The sequence below is a fragment of the Callorhinus ursinus genome, unplaced genomic scaffold (genome assembly GCF_003265705.2).
Source record: "Callorhinus ursinus isolate GAN/ISIS: 27379988/994484 unplaced genomic scaffold, GSC_fseal_2.0 scaffold21, whole genome shotgun sequence".
In the NCBI taxonomy this organism is placed as follows: Eukaryota; Metazoa; Chordata; class Mammalia; order Carnivora; family Otariidae; genus Callorhinus; species Callorhinus ursinus.
The window spans coordinates 3274669-3283843 of NW_027397083.1; the positions used below are offsets into that span (position 1 = coordinate 3274669).

The window sequence follows — 9175 nt, forward strand, 5'->3', positions numbered from 1 at the left end:
TCCAACCTTCTGTTTTACCACACTGAAAACACCCCCATCATTAAGTGCTCTCCTAGGTCACACTTGTACATAGTGGCCATAGAATCCTACAGTTCTCTCATGTATGACATGTCCTCCTAGAGCAATACTGGACTTTCCTGCTTGGCCTTCCCTGTGACTTGCACCTGGTTAGATGTTTGGAAGCAATGAATTGTGTGGGAGGAATCTCAGGAAGAAACCAAATATCATTGTCTGACAACTTGTTCAAATGACATAATCACAAGGTGTCTAGGCAATGGAAGACTGTTGTTGCCCTCTTTTAGGGGAGAGGGAGCTACTTATGATAACCAAGAGGATACGAGATCATCTCAAGTTCATAGTTCTCCCTCTTACCCACACAAATGTGTCTACATTAGATGTCAGAGTCCTACTCTTTCCCTATCAAAACAGTGATGCCAAAAAAAAAAAAAATCCTGGTGAGGTTGCACATTCCATCACCTTTGCAGTTCCACTATCTTTATCACAAAATTCTGAGCTGGAATGAGATCATAATTTCTGTTGGCAAGAGACATGGTAACAGCATCCCCGGGAACTCCATATCAGAAGTGTGTCCAGAAGACATTTTGAATAGAGTGTCTCTGAGGAGGTACCTAAATTAGATCCAACATACTCTCCTTTCATATATGCCTCATCTTTAAAGATAAATAGGACTTCAACTAAAACTGCCAACTAGGATCTACTAAAGTGTTACCCTTGCAAGAGGAAAATCAGCAGCTATGATCAATGATAAACTGCCTCAGATGGATAAATTGTGAATCTGAAAAAAAAAGTGATGTATACACATCACTAGTGTTCATTGTGGAATTCATGGGATTCCATTCCCACAAAGAGAAATAGATGATCTTTTTTTTTCAAACTAAGAACATTGTTCTTTTCTTTTTTTGATTTTTATAAGAAGACTCCACACCCAACACAGGGCTTGAACTCATGAGCCTGAGATCAAGAGTCACATGCTCTACTGAGATCTACTGACAGAGCCAGCCAGCTGCCCCTCAAACCAAGAAGTTCTAATATGCCTGGTACAACAAAGTTAATACAAACTTGGTAATTTTAATATAATTTAGTAATTTGTAAGTAAAAATATGTTCAAAAAAACCAAAAATACTCATGTTAAACTTTCTGTATGGATAAAAATAGAAATAAGAAAACAGGTTGAAAGCAAAAAGATTCTTAGTGATCATGTAACTCAATACTGCAATGCTGGTGGACGGTGACAAAAAGTGATATCCTTCTCCACTGCATAAATATAGTTTTTATCCAAATATCTTGGTCTCTCTCAAGTTACTCTCTTTTCTAGATTATGTTAAAACTCACTAAGATAATTCATATCTGCAATGTAACTATTTCTGCTTCAAAGCCTAAAAAGACTCCTCTGAGTTTTAAACTTCTTTATCAGTTTTCACCTTCAAATTCCCTATTTCAACCACTGGCTGCTTGTATGCTTTACTTCTAGCCCACATGAATATATGCGCTTAATTTGGGATATGTATGCTACAATCATAATAACCCATAAATTATTATAACTTGTATGATCTAAGAAAAATGTAATGCTTCCACCAAATTAGAAGTGATCATTGTAGAAGCAAAAAGTAGTTTTTACAAAAAGAATAATATGAGTACAACTACAACTATTAGAACCTTCCTAAGATAAAAGGATTCCTTCAGAAAGGTGAATATTCACACTATGTTCTGTCACTGTTCTAGAAGGATCTAAATAAATATGAGAAGAATTTGAAGTATAACCCCAAGAAATATAAGGGAAGTTACATAATTTATAGATTGTCCCTTAAAACCTGAAGATTTTACAATTATTTGAATCTGGTGCTTTCTCTTCAGTCAACCAAGAAAAACAACCAACTTGAAGGTCTATGATCAGACATGATGTGACTGAAGTATCTAATACAAAGGAAGTCATTTGAAGGAGGAAAAGCCTGCCAGGCTGTGGATATAAGCATATAAAAGTATAACTATAAACAGAGAACACCAGAAGTCAACAAGAAGAAGGGCAGGGAAAACACTAGATCAAAACCACAGAAATAGTAGGCAGACAAGAGAGGCAGAGACACTGCAGTGAACATCTAAGGCATGTGTTTTGACATGGCTGTTTGTACCTGGTGTTGTCACTTCCTGTACATGAAACTGGCTCAACACTAACATGTTAAGTGTTCATTCTTGAAGGAATGAATTATCATGCCCCGTAATTATGTTAACACCACAACAAAAAGATAACATTCTCAATGGACTTCTAGATAAATCCAAACTATGAAGAAAAAAATGAAACACCCATTCATCTTTTGTCATCCAAGATCAACTTCTTTCTCCATAACTTCCTCATGGCATTTTTCACTTATACATTCCTCAATGTGTAAATCAGAGGATCGATCAAAGGTGTTCCAAGTGTATAAAACACAGCTCTCATCTTATCCATGGGGAAGGTGGTTGCAGGGCATGTGTATATAAATATGCAAGGACCAAAGAACAAAACGACCACAATGATGTGAGAGATGCAGGTGGAGAGGACTTTTCTCCTCCCTTCAGCACTGTGGTTTCTCAGAGAATACAAGATGATAACATAGGAGTACATCAGCATGACAAAACTCACTGTACAAATGGCCCCACTATTGGACACCAACAGTAGATTGATCACATAGGTGTCTGCACAGGCAAGTTTCAACAAGGATGAAGATCCCTCGGCAGCCAAAGAAATGGAATGAAAAGATTCATATCATGCACTCACTAAAAGAGATAGTGGCCTTCTTCAGAAGGACATCCACAATCATTCTAGGGGCTATGGAAGTACAAAACCAGGTGTCAGATAAGGATAGGTGGAAAAGGAAGAAATACATTGGACTCCCGAGTGTCTGGCTGGTCTTGATAGTAGTAATAATCAGAAAGTTAGCCAGCAATGTAGCCAAATAGAAAAGCAAGAAAGTGACAAACACAATTTTCTTTCTAAGAGGATCCTGGGTCAACCCAAGCAGAATGAACTGTCACATTGTTATTCAGCTGCATGATTTCATGAACGATGAGAAGCCTGAGTGTGAAGTTGTTGATCTGCAAAAAAGAAAGGGATTAATTCAAGGTGTGATGTGTGATTTTATGTAATAATTCAAGAAAAATAAATATTCTTCATCATAAATATTTTAGGGGTGGTTTCCTACAAGTCATTTCCACAGTTTATTCCTCCATTTATAATGAGCACTTCATAGGGTCATTATGAGTCTCAACAAGCTTGTCAAGGTTATATCTTCTTAGAGCACTCTTCAGATACACTCTGTAGCATTTAAATGATTCTGATTAATTTTGCCAATTCAATGAATATAAAGGTAAAAGATATGACTCCATTTTATTATTAATGTCATTATATTTTCATATTTAATAATTCTTTGGGCCCATGTTTTGATGGTGTATCACTTGGCATTTTGGATATATTTGACTGCCTTTGGAGGTTCATAATATAAATATAAAATCACACCTCATTTTCACCCAATAAAGAACGTCTTCTTTATGCATATATTTATCACCATACATTTGTTATACATATTTATAGAGAATATTTTTGTATATTTTTATATATTATATATATAAAAAAGAAATATATATTTTATAAATTTATAATATGCCCTCCTTCACTAAACATTTTGTCCCTGATATTACAGCTTGAAAGGAGGAATAGGAAATACTTATAGCTTCTAAATAATATGCTATTATCTTGAAACACCCTTATGATATGTAGTTATTGACATACACTAATGCAGATAAATGAATGAATGTTCTTTGATAGTTGATAAGATCTCAAATATCTGCATTTCTAATTTTCTCCATCCCATTTCTGAAAAGCACTCCTTAATGGACGCAAAATCCCTGAGGTTACGTATAAATGAAAAGGGGATATTATCACTCAATAGCTCATGTTTTCAATAATCCAAATTTTAGTTTAAGCACTTTGGGTCTGGGTTATTTTGGGAGATGTCACCAGGCAATTCATGTAGGACATATTGTAATCCCCAGTAGGGTTTGTGTTATCCAGATACCAAAAATCCCACATCCTTGTAACAGAGCAGAGATTCAGAAGAGGGAGGCAGAGACAGTTTTAGACAAGAGGAATGGTAAATAATCAGAACTGACTTCATTCAATTTGTTTCCTATTCTGGCAAAGTCAATGATCATTCAATTTTGAAATTTCACTCCTTTTAAATGAAGATTTCCTTTTTCAAATTTGGAAAAAAAAGTCACCACTGACTTCATTTCCAAGAACAAAATCTTTTCTCTAGATCTTTCTTGTCAAGATGGTGTTGAAAAGGCACTACATGCAAGTAAAAATATAACCTGAAATGTGATGGATTGAAATGTAATTTGAAAGACTTACTTATTCCATTATGTTCCTTCTCAAAGTCATCCATACCTTCAATATCTGTCTTGAAAGTTGTTGAGTGTCCATAACACATAAAATCAGACAGAAAATTTCCCTTATATATTTTTTCCTCTCCCTTGGTAAAGTTTCTTCTCCCCAACATACTTGAACTGTACCTTATCTTCCTCCAAATCAAAAACTACTCCTGAGAAAGTGTCTGATGTAGTTATTTACTTTAAAATTCCAGGGTGGTTTTTTGTTTGTTTGTTTGTTTAATTCTTTTTGGATTGTGTAATCTTTGTCAAAGATTTTAAACTACAAGGAAAATGAGTCGGTGTCATAATCAGTACAATAAGCTCATTCTTTCCTTATTCATTTGAAAGAGTGATCCATCATAAAATATTTGTACTTGAAAATATAGACCATGATTTTGACCACTATTTTGAGTGTATGGTTTTGGTTTGTATGTTAACAATCCCTCAGATTTAGTTAGTCTTAGTTAGTTTAGTTCATTCCTAAAACAAAATTATACACACATGTATCTTATCTTATCTATCTATCTTAAAGATTTTATTTATTTGTCAGAGAAGAGAGCACAAGCAGGGGAAAAGACAAGCAGAGGGAGAAGCAGGCCCCCCTGAGAGCAAGGAGTCCAATGCGGCACTCGATCCCAGGACCCTGTGATCATGACCTGAGCCAAAGACAGACATTTAACTGACTGAGCCACCCAGGTGACCCTGGACATGTATTTTTAAAAAAGAGTTATAAATACAAATGGTTTCATTGACTTGTTAGTAACTGTGAGTTCTCATCAAATATTTAATTCACCCTTTAGTCAATAATCTCCTTATTTCCTGGAATATCATTTCATTTCTACCTACTTCAGTTGTCTCAAAACTTCAGGACCCAAATTCTAAAATCTCTCCTCCTGGAAGCCTTCAGTAATTACTTTGTGATAAAAGAAATCCTCACTCCTGTTCTCCATTGACATCCTTTATGGCTTTTCTTACAATATTATATATCATGCTTAAATTCAATTGCATGAGTGCTTTCTTTAGCTTCTTTTTGGAATAAGAATCTTTGAAAACTATTTATTCTCAGGATTTTATTCTCCATAGTTCCAACCTCAATGCCTTGTACCACATAGTTACTTAATATTTTTTTAATTAAATTTTCTTAATTGCTTCTTAAAATATAATTTTTCTCTGATGATTTTAGTAATATTCTGATTACAGAACACATTCATGTCATTAAACTACTGTGACCTTCTACCTATTATGTATGGCAGACAGAAAAATATGCTCCAAATTTATAAATCCACGAAGTAAGCTGAGATCAATTTTAAGCAATGTAGTAAAGCTGGAGTAGAATATGTTGTACTCTGAAGAGCATCACACAGTCATGTAAGATTTGGGGACTCTAATACTCACAAAAATCATCATAAACATTAGCATTTTTACATGAATCTTTAACCCATAAATAATGCAAGGAGAGCCTTGACATTTTTCATATCTTCCTGAAACTGAGGCATATTTTTGTCCATGTCTTTGTGGATGACCACACGTCCATTTTTTCCAAAGACATGTTAACACTTTCGTCTGGTTCTCCAAGGAATATGACACAAAAGTGAGTTGCAATGATCTGGAGACAAATAGCACTAGCAAAGTAGCATATCTTCAAATAAGTATTGTACTTACCTCGACTTTTCAAACAAGTTTAGTCAACTTTAGAATGGCTAAATTTGTCAGCACTTTAATAAACAAACTATGTGTTGGGTTTGGAAGTAACAGAGAAGAGCCGGAAGAAAAGCACACAGAAAAAAAGTGGAGAATAGATGAGGGTGGAATATAGAGTGTCAGGTGGATCATTCTATCCTAAAAATCCGTTTTACTGCAGCAGCCACGGTGAAAACCACTGCTTTCTTTAAGGGCTTTCTTCAACTACCTAACTCTCCCAGATTGGGTTACACTAGACTTCTTTCTTTGGGAGAATCCCTACACTCATTTCTATGCAAAATCCACCATTCTCTGTGGGAAGGTTAACAGGCTGTCCCAGATTCTTTATCCCTTAAAAACCCAAATTGAATGATTAAAAAAAAAAAACCCTCTCACATATATGGTACATTACCTTTCATTTTCATGATATCATGTTGCCTCCACATTGCCATGTTTCCATGGGATGTAATTATTCAGCTCTCAGACTAAGTCTCAGATATGTGTGAACTGCAAATTAAATTCTTATGATATTATTTTGGAAACATGTAAAATTCCTTATTGTAATGTACAACTTTCTATTTATTTTTTTAGATTTACTTATTTATTTTAGAGAGAGAGAAAGCAGGGGGGAGGGGCAGAGGGAGATAAAGAGAGACTCTCAAGCAGACTCCCAACTGAGCATAGAGCTGGATGTGGTGCCTGATCCCAGGACCCAGAGATCATGACCAGAGCTAAATCAAGATTCAGCTGCTCAACAGGCAGACACACCCAGGTGCTCCACAATTTTCTATTTAAACCTGTCATTTGTAGATGGGAAAGCTGGCATTCTCCAGAAGCTGTCAAGGTCACTGCCTCAATTGACCTTTTCTCTACTTTCTCACCAGGCATAAGCTCTTCCAACTTTAATGTCTGTATTGAGGACTTATCCTCTTCAGCTATCTTATGTGAAAAGCATTTGTGAATCTTTCTACATTCTGCTACCTCAAGAAACTATAATAAACCTTACAACATGAAATTCATCTTTCTATCCCCACACAACAATGGAAAGCCACACAAAGACTTTCACATATTGGTACTCATAAAATATTTGCTGAGTTCAAAAGATTATTTTATTCCAAAGATAATATTTCATTTTATTTCTTTACTATATTAACAGTAAACTTTTGGAAAAAAAATACTCTTTTTTCCTGTTCCCTTCTCAGAGGAAGTGGAAGCAATAGTCACAAGACATATGGAAATATATTTTTTAAATATGTTGGATTATTCTATAACGATGACTCTCTGAGTACAAAGATGTAAGCCATCTGTCACTTACCTGTTAGAACACCATAAATTGTGCCAAATATTTCCATCCCTTTTTGAAAGCAGCTTTCCCATAGAACATTGACCAAAAAAAGGCCTTTCTGCATCCCAGAGGGAATACTTTAAGACACAATGACATAAAATATTAGCACCCTAGAGAATACTACTCCCTAAAGTTGTCCCTTCTTTATTAATCAGAAACATCCCAGATGTTATAATATGTTTAACTTTTGGTTCAACCATTTACCTCACAGTAGAGGGGTAAATCTCCTCAGACTCAGGTTTGGGGGTCTTAGGTGGTTGGGTGGTATTGGGCTGTCCAAAGATACAAGGTAAAAAGGAAAATACAAATGAATGGTGCTTGAGGACATGAAGAAGAAAAAACAGTGTCCTTGCCAAAGAGGAAGTGGGTCTCCAAGAAACTACTCTGATCCCACCCAGTGCCCTAAATTGATCTTCTGTGCTTTAGGAGACAAGCTTCTCTAGCTCTTGTAATTTATTTGCAAGTACAATCCAGGGAAGGCAGTATAGTGTTCTAAAACCAGAGGTTCTGTTTTGTGTGTTACAGCCAAGCCCTGCCCCTCTAAAGAACCACAGATTTGTAACAAGTGATCTGAGGATTTATATGTATACTAAATAGATATCTCATATTTTTTCAAATTTCCATTTGTTTTTTCAAATTTCCATTTGTTTTGTTAATATTAGTAAAAAGACACTTGTTAAGGAATTCATTTTATTGAAATAATTTTATTACACGAATATTTATTAAATGTCTTTTATAAACTAATTCTTTATCACTTTATATAAGTTATATCTTTTCATTCATATAACTATCCATGAAGTAGATATTAACAATGACTTTTCATATGAAAAAAAAAACCTAAAACTCATGAAAGTTAAGCAGCTTGTCAGGTTGCACATATAGTAATTTCAGTGTGGAGATGAATATTAATAATTCTCTTTTTTAATAGTTTTTCCTCATTCCACACATTTTCCTGATCAGCCTAAATTGAAAGCCAGGAAGTACTAAAAAGTGATGATGAAGGAAGTCTCTAATGGCTAGCAATGGTATCTCATGTAGAGGAGTTTAGAATTAATAGTAAAATAATGAGAATAGCTTGAAACACAGGTAGGTAGCCTTAAAATATGAGTGAAAATGTTCAGTGGGCACTTGGATTCTTTTTTTAGTATGAATTTCAAGTTAGAACTGAAGAACTAGATTTTGATACCACTACTTGTAAATGATAGTTTAAATCAAGAAATTGGATGAGGTCGCTCCACCCTCCCCCCCAAATATCAGGTAGCTAGTGTGGAGAAGTGAGCCAACAACAAAACGTAAAGTTACATCAACATTTAAAAGATTACCTGAAGATTCTTAAGATAAAAACAAACAAAAAACATAACAAAACAAACAAACAAAAAAACCAAATATGATCAAATATGATCAGGCTGGTATATAGATCAGTGCCACACAATAGATTTTGGGTGTATTTTGGTCTGTTAGAAGAAAGTGCCTCCCAAAATTTTAAAGAAAGAAAAACTTATATATGTACAAAAGTAAGGGTTAATACGATGAAGGCATGGAATATGAATGTAAAGATGAAAATTATTAAAAAAAGTTTATAAAAAGAATGATAAGAAGTTGTTTGAAAAAAGAAAGAAGAGGATTTGAAAAAAAAAAAAAAGGGAGAGAATGTGATCAGGCAGGAGACTAGAACAAAGCCATACACTAGAGATTTAGGGTATATTTTGATCTGTTATAAGA

At 34.7% G+C, this 9175-nt stretch overlaps 1 pseudogene; it reads right to left on the minus strand.

Moving 5' to 3' along the window:
* Positions 1-2326: 2326 nt before the first annotated feature.
* Positions 2327-3051, minus strand: LOC112829577 (olfactory receptor 4C16-like; annotated as a pseudogene).
* Between the last annotated feature and the right edge of the window lie 6124 nt (positions 3052-9175).